Raw genomic sequence first — 18,569 nt, forward strand, 5'->3', positions numbered from 1 at the left:
ATCACCAGGACCATCTGGGAATTGTTAAAAATGCAGACTTCTGGGCCAATTTATTGACAGACTCTGGGGAGGACAGAAACCTGCATTTTTTAACAAGTCCAACGTAATTCATATTACACTAAAACTGGAGAAATTCTGAAGTCAAGTTTAGCATGCAGACGGTGCAAACCACTTATAATTGCTGACACTAGCATCGAGAGACCAAACTATGTGAGTTATTTTGGTAGCAAATTATAGAAACTGGCACTATTTAGTTCAAGCAAAACTTAATTGGAAGGGTGGTATATTGGGTTGAATGACACCCCTTCCCCAAATAGGTTCACATTATAATCCCCAGAACCTGTGAATGTGACCTTATTTAGAAAACGGGTCTTTGTAGATGTAATTAAGTTAAGGATCTTGAGATGATGAAGGCATCCTGGATTATCTAGGTGGGCCCTGAATCCAATGACAGGTGTCTGTATAAGAGACACACAGAGGGCACAGACAGAAGATAATGTGATGACAGAGGCTGAGATGGAAGTGATATAGCCGTAAGCCAAGGGAGCCAGGAGAGGCAAGGAAAAGAGTCTCTCCTAGTGCCTCCTTAGGGAGCAGAGTCTTGCTGGCATCTTGATTTTGGACTTATGGGCTCCAGAACTATGAGAGAATTCATTTCTGTTGTTTTAAGACAGATTGTGGTCATTTGCTACAACAGCCACAGGAAGCTAATTCAGGTTGTACCCAAGCCTTGGGAATGGCAGATTTGAGATAGCTCTGGGCCTGTTGGGGCAGAAGTTCCTATACGTTCTCCTAGTCCTACATTTCTGCATCTTTTAGTTCAAAATTCCAAATTCCTGGGAAAGAGACTCTGGTTGCCCTATATGGGCGTAAAGACACAGCCTGTGAGGGTCTGTGTCAGTCACACTTGCCAAGAAGGGGCTATCACCGTGAGCAGGATCCACTGTATCCCATCCTTTCCCAGTCTGGTTCCTCTTTTCTTTCACTTTACCGTCACTTACAGCATAATGTTGGCACAGACCCACCCTATCTCTGTGAAATCAGATCAGCTATGACCACTCTGACAGAAGGGCAGATCCAGGAAAACATTACACAAAGTCACAAAATGGGGGAAATAAAAAGCAGAGGGGGAGTCAAGAGGCTCAAACCTGGAGAACCAGACAGAGTCCCAATGTTGCAGTCCTTGAAGAAGAAACACTTGTGGGAATTATGTGTTGCAGGTATAATAAGCAAGCAGGAGGGTAGGAGGTAACAAATAGCCTGCATTTTCCCTTCAGAAGCCCCAGTTCTTCCACCAAAGTGCTTATTTACTGATAATGAAATGGCCTATTCCCATCAGCTAAGTTTAAGAAAAGTTTGCAAGTTAACGGCATCAAGTATCAATTATTCCAAGGCTAATTGGATTGGCTTCCCTGGCTGCTCCTTGGGGTCAGGTCTGCCTCAAGCTTCTCCTCCAAGGCAGAGATGATACATAAATTCATGTCAGTGTCTCCTTTTTCAAACTTTGAATTTTGAAATAATTTTAGCTGTACAGAGTCATTGAAAAGATAGTAGAAAGTACCCGTAGGGAGCTGTTTGGTAAAATATGCCTGAATTTCCATTTGTCTGATGCTTTCTCATGAATAGATTGATTATGGATTTGGGGGAGAATATCACATAGGTGATGGCCCTTCTCACATCCTATCAGGGGCATCTGATACCAGTATTGACTAATCACTGCTGATATTAACCTTGACGACTGAGTTCATTTTTATATAAGATGTGAGATACATATTGAAGTCTTTTTTTTGTTTGTTTGTTTGTTTTTGTTTTGTTTTGTTTTTTGTTAACTTAGGATCATCCAGTTGTTCCAAGATGATTTGGTGAAAAGACTAGGATTTCTCCATTTAATTGCCTTTGCATCTTTGTCAAAAATCAGTTGATTATATTTGTGAAGTTATACTTCAAGACTCTCTATTCTGTTCCATTTATTTATACATTTATCCTTTCACCTATACCACACTCTTTAATTATAGTAAACCTTAAAATTATCTCTGATGATTACTCTATCACTTAGGAGCATGCTGTTTTATTCTTTGTTTTGTTTGTTTGTTTGTTTGTATGCCTCCTAATTTTTTGTTAAAAGACAAATTATGGTGTAGGCCTGTAGCAATGGAGGCATGTGGTTTTTTTATACCTGGATGTGGATAGGCCTTTCCTTCTGCTAGAATTGTAACGGAAGGCTTTGCATTAACCCAGTTAGTAATTGAACTCACTTTTTTGGTTGTTGTTGCTGTTGTTTTTGCTATGGTTCTACTCAGTGAATCACAGATTTCCAACTCCTATAGAGAGCTGGTTTCCAGGGTGGTGCACGTGTATTAGATCCATGTCTGTTTGACTCTGAGTTTGTGGTCTTCCCTTTGAGCCGTGCCTCAAAGAGATCCTCTTTGCACTTTCTCATTCTTCTCCCATCCCTCTTCCAGCAGTATTTTGCTGTCACGTGTCATTTGAAGTTTCCTAGCTTCACGGAGTACGGGGAGGGAGATGCGGTCTGTTGTTCTGGTTAAGGCTCTTAGGCCCGCTTGTGTCCCTGGGGTGTGGGGACCTCTCAGTTCTCTTGCCCTTTCTCTAGCTGCAGTTGTGGGGTCCGTATTCAATCCTGTCCCTTGTCCCAAGAACAGACTCTCCTCCCTCTTGTTCCCTTCCCTCAGCTCCAATGAGTATTTACCAATATCTTAAAGCCAGCAGTTTTACACCCCCACCCCCAGATTAGTGATTCTGTTCTTCTAGGTGAGGTGTCTTGCCCTCCCTACAGGGCTACTGCTCCTCCCTCCAATAGCTTATGGTTCCTTTTGATCTATTCAGTGAGTGCTCAGTGGGGTTCATGGAGAGAGAGGCTGCAAAAGTGTTAAAGGAGGTCATCAAGAGGATGTGACCACTGGTGGACACTCAAGCTGGACACAAGCAATCAAGCTCCCACCCCCTCCCCTGTCCTTCAAATGTATGTTATGCCCACCGTTCCCACAGTGGGAGCCATTTAACAGACATTGAGAGAGTAAGGTGTTGTTGAGATCCTATGGACTCTATACGTGACGAAACCCCCTTAAGGCCTCTATGTAAACTTTTTTTTCGTTGTTGCTGTTATCTATTTATTTATTTTTGACCTACAAAAGCTGTACATAACTTGGTGAGTTTGGAGATAAGTATAACCTGTGAAACCATCACCACAGTCTATGCCATAAACATATCCATTCCCTCCCAAAGTTACCTCCTGACCTTTTTTTTAAATTAGTGTCAGGTGCACAAAACAATGTAATAGTTAAACATTTATCATTTATGTCCCTCACACAGTGATAACCCCCCTCCCCCCATCTACTACCCCTCTGACATCACACACAGCCATTACATTTCCACTGTCTCTATTCCTAATGGTGAACTCCACTTCTTGTGTGTATATATATATATATATATATATATATATATATATATATATATATATATATATATAAAATTATAGTTGACATTCATTATTATTCAACTTCAGCTTCAGGTATACAGTGCAGTGGTCAGGCATCTGCATCATCCCTGAGGTGGTCTCCCTAATAAGACAAGTGTCCATCGGATACCCTACAAAATCTTTACAACATTCTTGATTATATTCCCCGACCTGACTTTCGTATTCCCATGGCCATTTTGTGGTTACCGATTGTGCTTTCTAATCCCCTCACTTTCTCCCTCATCCCCACCCCTCCCATCTAGCAATCCTTAGTTTTTCCTCTATATCTCTCAGGCTGTTTGTGATTAGTTCATTCATTTATTCTTTTCTTTTCCTCTATATCTCTCAGGCTGTTTGTGATTAGTTCATTCATTTATTCTTTTCTTTAGAGTCCACATATAAGTAAGGTCATATGGTATTTGTCTTTCTCTGTCTAACTTATTTCACTTAGCATAATGTTCTCTAGATCCATCCATATCGTTGCAAATGGTAAGGTTTCATTCTTCTTTATGGCTGCATAAAAAATGAAGCTGGACTACCTCCTTATACCATACACCAGAACAAATTCAAAATGGATTAAAGACTTCAATGTAAGATCTGAAACCATAAAACTCCAAGAAGAAAATATAGGAAGAAACTTTACAGACATTACTCGGAGTAAGATTTTTACTGATATATCCCCTCGGGCAAGGGAAGGGAGAGAAAAAATAACCATATGGGATTACGTCAAACTAAAAAGTTTTTTCACAGCAAAGGAAACCATCAAAAAAAACAAAAAGGGATCCTACTGAATTGGAGAAGATATTTGTCAATGGTATATCCAATAATGGGTTAATATCAAAAATTTATTTAAAAACTCAACTCCAAAAAACCAAACAACTCAATTAAAAAATGGGCAGAGGACATGAAGAGACATTTTTCTAAAGAGGACATACAGATGGCAAACAGACATATGAAAAAATGCTCAACCTCATTAATCATTAAATAAATGCAAATAAAAACCACAATGAGAAGATACCACCTCACCCCAGTCAAAATGGCATCATCAATAAATCAACAAACAACAAGTGCTGGCGAGGAAGTGGAGAAAAGGGAACCCTAGTGCACTGTTGGTGGGATTGCAGATTGGTGCAGCCACTATGGAAATCAGCATGGAGGTATCTCAAAACACTGAAAATGGAACTACCTTATGATGCAGCAATTTCACTCCTAGGTATCTATCCAGAGAAATCCAAAACTCTAATTCAAAAAAAATTATGCACCCTTACGTTTATTGCAGCACTATACACAATAGCCAAGACATGGAAACAACCGAAGTGCCCATCAGTAGACAACTAGATTAAGAAACTGTGGTACATTTATACAATGGAGTATTATATAAACTTTTAAGATGCGGGCAGGTGCAGAAAACGTGTCTTCTAGCAGCCATGACAAGCCTTGTATGTAAGCGCCCTTGCTTATTAAAACTGCCACCTACCAGTCTGGAGTGGTCTCCCTCTGTTTGGGGTCTCTCCTTGCCCTCGTGTTTGAGGGCCAGTTTCAGATTTTATCTGGGAAGCTCCCAAGGTTGCCAATCAACAGAAAGGGTACAAACTCCCCCAATTTCTGCAGCTCCCAGGAGCTTTGCACAGTTCCACCAGGCTACGCAGAGCCTTCATCAATTTTTCAACTCTCCTAACTGAGCTCGTCTTACAAGGGTCCAGCTGTACCCACCCGAGATCAGCACACGTTTGTATGGTCTCTCTCCCAGGCATCACTATCTCTTCTTAGATTTTTAGGTCACCTCAGGTCACCAATGAGTGTTTGCGTGTTTGTGTGTTTTAAATTAAGACTATTTTTTAAGAGCAGTTTTAGGTTCACAGAACAATTCAGAGGAAGGTACAGAGCTTTCCCATATACCCCTGCCCTCACGCACACACAGCTTCCCTCATTGTCAGTATCTCCTACCAGTGGCACATTTGTTACAACTGACGAACCTACATCAACACACCATAACCACCCAAAGTCCATAGTTTACATTTAAATTTAGGTTTTTTGTCACAAGTTTGAGAACATCGCTAATTTCAGCTCTGTATATCCTCCAGGTTTACACATTCCTTCCAGGAAGACGCCAGAACTCAGTCAATTTTGCTGTTTAAAGATTTGATGTGAAAGATTGATGGGAGTTAAAACTATCCTCCTGAGTCCAGATCTCCTGTTTCCTCTTTTCTATGCCTAAACCTACACATGTTGTAAAGTATTTTTGATGAATTAGTATTTGAGGCTAAAGAATTCAGACTAAACCAATTTTGAGCTGTCATGAAAAATATTCTATGACGTTTTTGTTTATATAACCATGCTTTTGTACTTCACCTATTTTGTTAAGCATCTTATTCAATAGACTATTTTCAATATTTTCTTTATATGTGGAAAATCGAATTTGTTCATTGAAAAACTACTTCTGAGTGCCCCCATCAGAGTCCTCAATTCAAAACACTTCACACCCAGCTCTAAGCAAGAGATACAGCGGCAAACCTTGCTCTCCTCAGGAGCATAATCTCAAGTTGCTTTAATTTGTTCTTTATGAAACCATCCCTGCCAAACACAAAGGTGTATATGTTCAGATGCAGAGATGAAAGAGACAGCTCCAAAGAAGAGCATTCTCTTCTCTTCTTCCCAACGCGAACATCAATAGCCCTGGAAGTAGCTCCTCTCCAAAGACTTAGCATCTTGGAGCTGTTCCCTAAGCTGATGCCCAAACTCAACCTGAGGAAGAAACGTTTACTACTCTCTTCCCTTGATGAAAGTTCATCACTGTAATTAGTTGACATGGAATACAACTATATTCTACTTCCTTGACTTTCTTGCTATTGTTGTGAAAATGTCTCTCTCCTCAAGTCTAGGAAATGATAAAATAGGAATGTAACAGTAACACTGTGTTTCCCCGAAAATAAGACCGGGTCTTATATTAAGGTTTGCTCCAAAAGACGCATGTGGGCTTATGTTCAGGGGATGTCATCCTGAAAAATCATGCTAGGGCTTATTTTCCAGTTAGGTCTTGTTTTCAGGGAAACACGGTAACAGCCTGCAACAATTATCTCTGTAACTGAGTGTAAATACATCTATTCTGAAGATGGTTATAATCTAGTTGGAGAGACAGGATACACACATGAAACAGTAATTGTTAATACAAAACAGTATACACTTAGCACCAACTAAATTGTATAAACATGGCACAATCATCAAATGTCATCTCTGAAGCCCAGAGCAGATCAGGAAGCAGCAACTTTAGCTGGGTCTCATAAAAACAACGAGGCAGAGAGAAACAGGTGGGATATTTTAGACATAAGGAATCACATTGGATAAGCTGTAGAGGCTAAAATGTACATAACATGTTGAGAACAGTGTCTGCACTCATGTAGTTTATATAACAATTCAAAGGGCAGTACCAAATCAGCTTGTAGAAATGCATTACTGACACATTTTGGGTTGTAACAGAAAATAGTTCTACCGAGAACTCATCAGTTTAGTCTGAGACGCTCCTCCTTCATTTAGGGAAGGTGCTTTCTCCCATCTCACCAGCAACTCAACCAGGTTGAGGCTGGTAATGACAGTCTCTCTTTCTGTGTCCTCCAACCCTTCTCCACCACTATCCCAAGGCATCCAGTGAGAGGCCTCCCTGAGGATCTATGCATTTGGAATTACTTGGGATTATTTTCTGTCCAATCAAAACCTATAAAAGCTGCCAGAGGCCACAGCGAAAGCAAGCGACGAATAGTAGAGACAACTAGGAAGAAGAGACAGGCGAAGAATCCTGACGAAGTGCAAGCCCCTGGTTCCAGCCACATCTTTTCCTCCGTGACTCTGTTTTGTGAACCACTGACTCTCCCTTCCCACCCAAGCCCGTCTGTCATTCATAAACAAGGGCCCTGGCTACCATGTGGAGTAAACAGGAGGCTCCTGAATGCCAGACAAAGATGTTTCGATTTGAGGAGCCAACTAACTAACTGTCACGACTGTGAGGTCCTTCCTACCAGAGAATCTTTAATTTTATAATATTTACCTAACACAATGGGAGCCATTGAGGTTTTAAGGAAGGGGTTGATGTTTGTGAAGCAATATTTCAAGAAGAGGATTCTGGCAGGAGCAAACAGAATGGAATGGAGCAGAAATAGGCTGGAGATAATTAAACAGAAGAGTTGACTATTAAACCAGGGCAGCCATGAGGTAAGTTGACAACTCAGACTGGAGGTGGGAGCTTCGAGTGGAAAGAAAAGATCACACTAAATAACCATTAATCTTTCCAGAAGAGGCATCAAAGTCAGAGTGCCATCACTGGGCATTTGGTTATGACTAATGGCTGAAGATTCCTGTCTTTTTCCAAGTATTTAATACAAAATAAATCTCTCATTTCCTTGGGTTTTCTTGAGTCTTTTCCCAGGGAAATCCGCTTCATCTTTTGAGACACAAAAGCTTAAGTCATATTTCCAAAAAAATCATACTAACTAAAACAAAGACGTCTTCCAAATTGACATTTCTATAGCAATTTGGGTTTTTCATGACTCACTGACTTCAGACAAGAGGAGGCACACAGGGAGATCATGCATAAAACCTGTGTCATTCCTAAATCATCCTGGAAGACTGATGACCTCAGATTTAAGCATTAAAAAAAAAATCTTATTGCCATAGTAATTTACACACACACACACACACACACACACACACACACACACACACGGCCAATAGAACCCGATTCCAGGACTTAATAGCTCTCACATTGAAATTGACACCAGGCAAAAATAGTTTTTTGAATAGAAACTCCCACTTTCTCGGGATTGTAGAGCAGGTGGGCCTCTATACATTGCTCTAATCCAGTGTTTATCAAACTGACCGAATCATAGGTGTCAATTGGGATGTTTGTTCCAAGTGCACATTCCTAGCACGCTTTCAGGATGATTCTGATCCTACGGGTCAGGAGCAGGTGGTAAAATTCTTACTGGGCCATTTTGGGAAATATTGTAGCTAATCCTTGGGGATCCAAGTGAGGCTGTGAGAAACTATACTGCACAGCTGGTGGAAGAACCCCGAGCTCCTCCGTCATTGTAAGACTCGCTTAACTGTGTGCTTCTCTGAATGAAGATTGGGGACAACTAGCTGACCCCCTTTGGGTGATTCAATCACACGGTGCGCAGATCTATTACTGCACATATCACGCGACTGTTTAGCCGTCAATCTTGGTGCTAATAGTAAGAACAGCAACGGCAATAAGAATTATCATCACTGTCACTGATTAAATGCTTTACTGTTAGCCCCAGATTCTGGGTCCGCTTAGGTTCCTAGAAACAATGTTCCATAAAGCCAAAAGCCAGTGCTTCTACACCGATCCTTGTACTCAGAGCAAATGCCCTTTGCTGAGAGCCCGCTGGGAGCACAGCCTTACACTTTGAGACCTTCAGGGACATCATCTCATCAAATCCCAAAACCCAGTTACCTGGCTCTCCTGCCCAACTCATTATATCATCGTCATTTTACTAAATCCTAACAGCCTCTGCTGTTTACTTCCCCTGACATCCATCATTCTTTTGTTGGGATCGCTATTATTATCTCCTGCTTGGACTGGGCGCAGTGTTTGCCCGATCCAGTCACAGATATCCCAACTCTTATACATCCTACAGTGAACTATCCTGATGACACCTGTGGATTTAAGCTTATGCCAAATATCACTCCTGAAATAGGATGCCAGCAAGAGTCGAGAGAAAAAGTCCAATTCTGAAAAACAGAAATCCACTAGCCAAGAATCCAAGAGTAATGGTTCTGTATGGAAAATTCCATCTGCTTTTTTGTTGGCTCTGGATGAGATTTTTCCCTCCAGCCAGGAAACTACGCCACTCTAAAGGATCTGCCTTGGATGGTGACAAGATGTGCTCTGCCATTAAGCACTCGTGGCAAGGAAAGCATCCAGGATACACTTACTGAAAAGAGATGGCAAAAGAAGCAAGCTTTGCTAAAGCCTCCAGAATAAATTTCTGCTTACACTCAAACCATGAAGTTGAGAATGGGTATTTTAAAAAATTAAAGCCAGCAGACTTGTACTGGGGTATAACTGGCACTATATATATTTTCCTAATTATTTGAAAATTGGCTCTGTTGACTAAGCCACATTTAAAGAATTAGGAATGTCACAATAAAGTTTCTAGAAAAAAAAAACAAAATTTGATGGGCTCTGGGAATAAAAAGAAAATAAGAGCAGATTCCACCTAGAAATAAGTAGCTGTCATCTCAGACGCAGGCTCACGTAGGCTAATAAAGTTTTAGTAAAGGATAAAGGGCTTTGGAATGAGACACACCTGATTTTCAATCCTGTCTCTTCTCCTACATAGTGTGATGGCTTTGGGGCTCAGACTCCCTGTCTGCATAATCAATAGAATAAAACCAGAAGCTTATTTGGACATCCCATGTTTCTATCCCAGTACTTGGCATCGTAAACAAGTGTTGTGTTTTGAACTTATTCCTTCATGAGAGAGAAATTTACACAAGGGATGGTGCCTAGCCATTTTGTGTGATGATTTTGAGGGAAACGATAAGGGGGAATTCCTCTAGAAAACTATGCTGGTAATTTGGTTCAGCGCTGCAACCACTTCACCGCAAAATGGAAGAGAGGCAAGTCAGGAGAAGGCAATTAAAGAAACAAGGAGGTATCCTCAGGCCTGGCTTTCATTCTGGGTCCCTGGGCCAGTCACGGAAGCTTATGGTGTGCCTGTGACAGTGACGCAATGCAGAGTCTAGACACAGGACACCTACAGCTCAGATTGTTTGTGACAAATGTGGCACCAGGCATTGCAGGGATGTTGTCCCTTCACAAGCATAGCAGAGACTGTGAATTTTCAATTATGGTAAGATCCTCAAGACAAAATTTAACAGCCACTGTCATTTGAAAGGTTGAGCCAGCATGTCCCCCAAAAGTCAGACAGTTCAGGGAGTATTCAGTGCAGCCACATCAATCACTTTGCTTCCTGTTGATGAGTCTGGATAAAAGAAAATCTCTCAGAAAGAACCATTCCAATTGGAAATAATCTTAGAGGACAGAAGATAACTTTCCCTCAGCATCGGTCATGTGCCAAGATCTTACTTTTTTAATGTTCATTCTCTTTAACAGCTTTATAAATTGGGCCCTAATATTCCCATTTTGAAGATAAGTATGATAATGGCCCCAAAACAATAAGTGACATGCCTACTGTTTCATAGCAAGCAGATAACAGACACAGGATTTGAACTCCATTTTGTCTTTAAAACTCCTGATATTTCCTTCTGTCCATTGGCTCAGAGACACTGGGGAAGGCAAGGAGCGGTCAATTAAGAATCAGGAAGTGGGCATTTAAAAGTTGTATTTCATGTTCTCTGCATTTTTTTTTTCCCTACTGTTGAGGGGGAAACTGGTTTCACACACTTTTGAATTTTTCCCACAGATACTTAGGTCCTGTTAGCGTCCACATATTCTGATTCCACCCCAAGTTGGTGAACAGAAATTCAACTTTGACACTAATTAGTCAGTTAGCACAGACCTCTTAGCTTATGGGCGAAGTCCTCCCAAGAGGTCAGCCACCAGTCATCGTCTTAGGGGTCCCCAAGCCATCAACACTGACAGACTGGCTACAAAAACGGGGTTCACCCGACTCCTTCAGGTTTGGTACTTTGCTAGAACGATTCTCAGAACTCAGAAAAGTGCTATACTTAGCATTACTGCTTATTATAAAGGATACTCCTAGGGCTAAGATGTGGGAGGGTCCTGGATTGGGAGCTTCCATATCCTTTCCCCATGGAATCAGATGTATCTCCCTCCCAGCACATCAGTAATGTGTTTACCAACCAGGAAGCGCCACTGTCCAGAGTTTTCACTGGGGTTTCATCACATGATCATGACGGACTGAACTCAATTTCCAGCCCTGTTCCACATCCCAGAAGTCAAGACAACTCAAACTCCCAACTGTGACCACCATGGTTGGTCTTTCTTATGACAAGCCCCATGCTAAATTATCTAGGGGCCTACCACGTGTCATTTCATGAGCTCAACAAAAGATATTACCACTTGGGACAGTCCAAGGATTTAGAGTCTTCCTCTCAGGAACAAAGACCAATCAAATTCTTTATTATACGCCACCAATCTATCCCATACCACTCCCCAAACTTGTTCCCCTTTTCTAGCACCCTCAATTCTGTCAGGGGCACCACCAACCACCCCTAAGTCTATGTCATGCAGGGCCTCAGTTCCCGCTCTCCACACAAGAACACAGGATGTGGTGAGGCCAAAAAGAAACAACCACGGAGCCATAGGTAGGGGAGTCATAGCACTGTATTCTCGCTGTGGTGGGCGAGACACAGGAAGTAGGATCAACACGATCCTTCGCACTTGCCGGCGGCAATCGGCTCTTGCAAACCATGCTTGCTACCCGTGTCACCCGCAATCTGGTTCTCTGCCAACCAACCAACCCTCCAGCATAGCCACGGCAGTTATATTAGTGGCTAATGGCTAACCAGTAACAGCTGATGGCCACCTGATTACAGCTGATGGCCATCTAATAACCAAGCCACCACCTTTCCCCATGAGGCTGAGAGCCTGGAAACTGCTCTCTGGGGCTCTGTCCCCACAGTCTGCCATACCTGAAAACCTGGAGTATTTGACTCTGCCTTTCCTTTGCCCTTCTCAAGTAGGATCATTTCCTCCGGGTTGATTTTCTTCTCCAAGTTTCCTGGGTTCATCCTCTCCTCTCCATTTTCACTCCCACCATGATCACTTCCCTTTAAAACTCAAACCCTCAGGAGCCTAAGTTGTTGGTCCAGCTTCTTAACTGATCCGCCTGCCCCAGCTTCATTTACTTCCATCCATCTTGCTTGCAACTATCAGATCAATCTTCTTTAACCAGCTAAGTAATTAGCTGTAATTTGTTCCTCCAAGCAGTTCGTACGAGAATCCTTTTTCTCTGCATAAGATCCCCCATGACATCATGTTTCCTTGCTGTCTGCTCAAGGGAGAACAGGAAAACCTCGAACAGTCGCGAGGAAAATCACGCAGTATGGTCACTGGAATGAGCACTGATTCTAGAGTCCCGAAGAACTGGGTTTGAATCCTGGCTCACCTTCAAGCCACTGACACCTGTATGGAGGCAGTGCATCGGGCAGAGATGTAAGGCACTCAGCACATAGATAATCACACACAGAAAATCTAATTTGCAGTTTAAAGGGGTATTTCTCACTTGTAGCATACATTTCTCTAAACCCTTCCTTTTTATGGCCCGGTATTAATTTCCTATTGCTGCTGAAACCAACTATCATAAACAGTGCTTTAAAGAACACATATTTATTTCCTTACAGTTCTGGAGCCCAGGAGTCTCACGGGGCTAAAATCTAGGTGTGGGCAGGGCTGTGTTCACTCTGGATGCTCTGGGGTAGAACTCGTTTCCTTGTCTTTCCCGTTTCCCAGAGGCCCCTGCACTCCTGGAGTCCATTCTCCAGCGTCAGAGCCAGCACTATTGGGCTGAGTCGTTCGCATGCTACCACCTTTCTGTGGCTCCTTCTTCTGCCTCCTTTTCCACTGTTAAGAACCCATGTGATTACATTGGGTCCACCTGGAAATCCAAGCTAATTCCCCATTTTAATGTCAGCGGATTAACAGTCTGAATTCCATCTGCACCCTTACTTCCAACTTCTCATCGAAGGCAACGTATTCAGGGGGCCAGAGATTAGGATATGGACATTTCAGGAGGGCAGAGGACATTATTCTATCTCATGCCAAGTTCAGGTAACACATTACGTATAAAGCTTTCCTTGATAATCTCAGCTGTATTGTTCTCTTTCTTCTCGTCCAGGAGTTTTCAATCTTGTCTGTACATTGGAATTCCTATGGCACTTTAAAAACTATTGATGTCTGAGCTCCATTCTTGAGAGATGTGGATTAAAGTGATCTAAGGTGCAACCTGAGCAAAGAACTTTTTACAAAGCCACTCGCCCCCCCGCCCCGCCCGACAATGATTCTAGTATATAGCTAGGATTGAGCAACACTGCTCCAGTAAATATTTGTATTTTCATCTTCTCTGTCGACGGAGAGAGGAGATGTCATCTGATGTTTAAAAGGAAGACTGCAATCCAACCACCTGTATTCAGATCTTGGCCACCCTTCTACCTAGTGGTCAGGTCTTGAGCTATTTAAGCCATCACGCGGTGCCTCTTTCTCTTCATTTGTAAACTGGGAAGAATAATAACACCTCAGAGAGCTGCTGAGAAGACTGAACGCTCTAATGTACATAGAGGTCTTTGGCTCAGAGTACGCGCCCAAACAACAGTGTTCCGTGGTCATTCACCTTTCTTTGAAGCTCACCTACAAGCTTTGCCTACATATCACCAATCCCTCTTTCTGTGGTTCTTAAAAAATGCTTGTTATTTGATGGGTAGAAAACAAGCAAGTGTGGCCAAACCACACAATTGCAGCTCAATGAGCCATAAATCTTATTTATTTTATTTTTGGAAGAGTTTTGTCATATCTTCACTCCCCAAGTATTTTCAACTAGTGTACCCTGGATGCACTTTAGTATCATTTTGGAAACTTTTAAAAAACATCACGTCCAAGGCCTACCATGCCCAGAGATATTAACTCAGCCGGGGCCCAGGCATCAGTATCCTTTAGCTCTCCAGGTAATTACAATGCACAGCAAGGGGTGAGACTCTCGCACCTGGACTACATGTCAACACCTGCTGCTTTCTGAGGACTTCAGAGGAAGTGAATGGCTTATGCGTGGGGATGGCATGGCAGGTCTACTTATTGGGAGAGAGTATAGTGAGGTCAGGAAAAAGAAGGGGTGGGGAAAAAAAGGAGAAACCAGAAACAGAGAAAGACAGTGTCGTACACCTAAAAGGTATCTCTCGACCACTTGTGGGCACTCACTCTCTGTATTCTGTCTCAACTAGGTCTTTGAGGAGACGTGCGGATCCTTGAACACAATCCGATGAGAGGAGTGGAGATTCTGCACCCTTCCCAGAGTATCTGCTCAAAATACCTCTCAGCAAACCTGAATGCAGCAGCAGCACAGATTTGTTCTGTGGCTCCCCAGGTAGATAGTATGGGACGAGGTGTAAAAAAAGACTAAGCTGAAAGTCTGGGGCTGTTCCTTAACTTCAGAGAGGAAATTCCTTGCTCATCCTGGGTGGTACACAGGTCATGATGGGGACCGCAAGGGACATGAGTCAGAGGAGACAATTACTCAAGACAGTTGCCTAATCTCCTGACATCCGGTGGTGGAAAGCGGCTCTAAGTAACCTCAAGGTGACTCCCAGGCACCAAACAGCCGCCAGTCAACAGCGTTAGACAGGACCCAGAACTTTGCCACGTGCTGCGGAAGGACCGGCAGCAAAAATCATGTCAGAACTTGCATTTACATCTCTTTTATAATTTATAAAAACCCTTTCTCATTTATGATCTTATCTGATGGTGTTTTTTTCCAGGGGAAAAATAAAATCTTTATAAGATACATAGGTCCAATATCATCCCCATGCCTGAGAGTCAAGTCTTAGGCAGTGAGTGACTGAGTGATGGAGAAAAAGGCTTCTGATCTTATCCATTTTCTGAATCACTCCTCCCTTAAGAAAAGTAGAATGAATCATGGAATAGATGATTCCAAACTAAACTAGGTATTTATTTTATGAATAAGTATTTTAAAATGACAAAGTGTAAAAGTGATAAAAAATCAGCATCTGTAGGGTACCAGTAAGGCTCCAGCTAAGAAAACTTCCTAGGAAAGGTGAGCTTGGAGAGGGATTTTGATACTGAATCATGGCAAGTTCCACTAGGAAATAGAAATTGAATAGAAACAGTAGCTTTTATAAGAAAAAGGATACACACACACACACACACACACACACACACACACACATATATATATATATATGGAGGGTGCCAAAAAATACATATTTTAAGAAAGGAAATAACTATTAAAATCATAATACTCAATATATACCATTAACAAAAGATGAATACAAGTCCCACTTGACTTCTGCAATTACAAGAGGTGCTCAAAGTGGTTACCATCAGTATAATTTTAATACAGTTTTTTCCTTTCTTAAAATGTGTATACATTTTTTTGGCACCCTCTGTATATATGGACATACCACTACACATATACTGTGTTTCCCCAAAAATAAGACCTAGCCGGACCATCAGCTCTAATGCACTTTTTGGAGTAAAACTTAATATAAGACCCGGTCTTATTTTAATATAACATAAGACCTGGTCTCATATAATATAAGACCGGGTCTGTATTACATAAGACACGGTCTTATATTAATTTTTGCTCTAAAAGATACATTAGAGCTGATGGTCCGGCTAGGTCTTATTTTCTGGGAAACACGGTACTATTTCTGGAGTGAAAATGAAATCTCATTTGCTAAATGTTAGTGGAATAAAAGTCAGACACTGTATTAATACTAGCTACTGATTATTAAATAGCTGGATAGCAGAACAATGCAGGATTCTTGCCATACATTAACAATCTAATCCTAACAACCACCCTATGATATAGGTAAATACTACAAGGTGATTCTTGGTTCACGGACAAGGAGCCTGAGGTCCCCCAGGCCGTGCCCCACAGCTGGTGGAGGGCAGAGCCATGATTCAGACCCAGGCCTCTCTGACTCCGAGCTCAGGCTTTTTCCGCTGCTTTATGCCATCTCCTCAAAGCCCATAATTAAGCAAAATAATATACTCTTCACAAATGAAAAGATCTCATGCATGAAAGTGACGAGACGACTTTCAGTTGATGGGCTTCCAAGTATGCGACGGATCCTTTTTCTGGAAACCGCATTTGGCACACGGGGCCTCAAGTCCAGACAGTGTTGATGACAGAACTCAAGGGCTCCGTGGATGTTGGCCTTGAGTCTGAAATAGCTCTGAGCCCTCCCCTCCTGGCATTCTCCTGCGCCCCCTTCAGCCAAGCTCAGACGGCCCACAGGACTTGCAAGTGGGTGAGGTGACAACGCTTGTGGGGTTGGAAACAAGGTACATTGTGATCTGCTTCTCCATCCCAAGAACTATTTCCACTGCTCTCACTCTCCCTGGAGCTTATTCTCGGCTCTGTAAAACTTCACGCTTGTTTGTTTTGCTTTTAGCTTTAAAAAGGACTCCTAGCAGTTGTTCGAGTCTTTTATGCAATTATTCGTCACCACTTGGAATCGTCCAAAGGGCTGCTGGGAAGTAGTGACTCTCTGCAAGGTGGTGCCTGAGACCAGATTTTAGGTAGATCTGTCTTTTCTCCCTCCCCATCCCTATTCCAACCCACATTGTTTTAGACAAGGAGCATCTTCCTCAAGTCTAACAGCCAGTCAACACTACGCCCTGGGTTCTCATCACACCCAACGGGTTTACCTGGGAGTCCTGGGGGTCGTGCAGCTGTGGTTTGTTTCTCTGTGTGTCACCATCTCCCCTCAGTTTTCCTTTGCCCATGTCTCATCTTCCTTGAGATCTTATCCTTTTCCTACCAGGGTTTAGCTTCTGTCAAAAGGAAGCAACGCAAAGTAGAGAAAGGGGGTGTTGGAATTAAAGTCCAAAGAACTCAGTCTGAGTTTACTTCCCTCTTCTCTTACTCAGCTGATGGGGTGACTACGGACTGGTCACCTGGCTGTCAGACCGTCCTTTTCTCATATATAAATTGGAGATCATATAATACTTGCCCTATTTATCTCAAAGACCTAGAGGAAGGATCAGGGGGAAAAAAATAAAGTAGGTGAAAAAGAACTCAGAAAAATGCAAGGTACATATTAGTTCATTCATGGGCCACTATGGGACTAAAGACTGAGCTCTCACCCAGATCCCTGTCAAAGGGGGGAGGCAGAAGTGGACGCAAATAGTTCATTGTGTTGCAATGCGATGGAGAAATGTGCACAGAGTCATGGGAGCCTGGCTGACGTCTGGTGATATGGTTCTAGAAAGAATCCACAGAGGAAGTCAGATTTGAGCTAGACCATAAAGGTGGAATGGGCATTTCTAAGAAAACAAAGGAGAGAGAGAGGGAATCGTAGGAAGAAAGACCAGCACCTATAAAGAGCCTCCTATAAAGAGCCTCTTGTGCTAATAAAAATTTTGTCTCCAAAGTGCTTGGGGTGGGGAGCAGCAATTGCTTTAAGCAGGGAGTGAAATAAGAAGAAGTATATTTTAGAAAGATCACTTTAGAGATAGTGAGGCAAAGAAAACAAGAGAAAAAATATTTATTGTTGTTGTTGTTATTGTTATGAGAGGTTATCACTCATGTGAGCCTAAGTAGAGACTGAGTATGAACTGAGACAAGAGTTCAGGTATCCTCTGCACAAAGGAAAGCGAGGGAATCCTGGAGCAAGACTGGGAAGGAGACAGAGATATGGGCTTACATTCCAAGGGAAGGTGACACCCCGAGTAGGATAAAGGCTCTTTGAAGGGAGTGGAGATTCCTACCATCAACAACCCTATGAAGGAGTTGATACTGGAAAACAAAATGGAACCCATGATAACAAAACGTATCTCTGAGTCTGGACTCAAAGGCGTCAAGATAAGTTCAAGAACATTCCTGTGATGCATGGGGAAAATGTCTTCTGACACAGAAAGTCCTGTAGACATGCACCTCAGGAGAATACCCTTGGGCCAATTATGGCTGAGAGTCCCCACATTGAATAGGAGTTTGAATTCCCTTCTCTTATCCCTGAGTCATCAGCCATGTCCTGGAAACCTTATTAACTAACTGGTCTCTGATGTGCTGCAGTGAAATAAAAATGAAGCTTGCCCAGGCTAGGACCATCACAATAGAGAAAAGCAGTGAGAACAATGGTTAACATTTATTGAGCATTTTTTTGGGCCAGGAATGAAGTGTTAGGAGTTTAAGTGGTTATCTCATTTTCTCAACAATTTGGAGACTACCGAAGTTTCCTTAACCTCACATAGGTAAGGAATCTAAGGTATAGGGTATTTAAGGGACTTGCCCAATTCACACGGCTAATAGGTGGCATTCTCTCTCCAGAGGTAATTCTCTTAGCTGCTCCCTGGACTAGCTCCTCGCTTAGGCTCTCAAGGAGGGGGCAGCTTTGGCTGCAGTGGTCACACCCG

The sequence above is a fragment of the Rhinolophus sinicus genome, linkage group LG12 (genome assembly GCF_036562045.2).
Source record: "Rhinolophus sinicus isolate RSC01 linkage group LG12, ASM3656204v1, whole genome shotgun sequence".
NCBI lineage: Eukaryota > Metazoa > Chordata > Mammalia > Chiroptera > Rhinolophidae > Rhinolophus > Rhinolophus sinicus.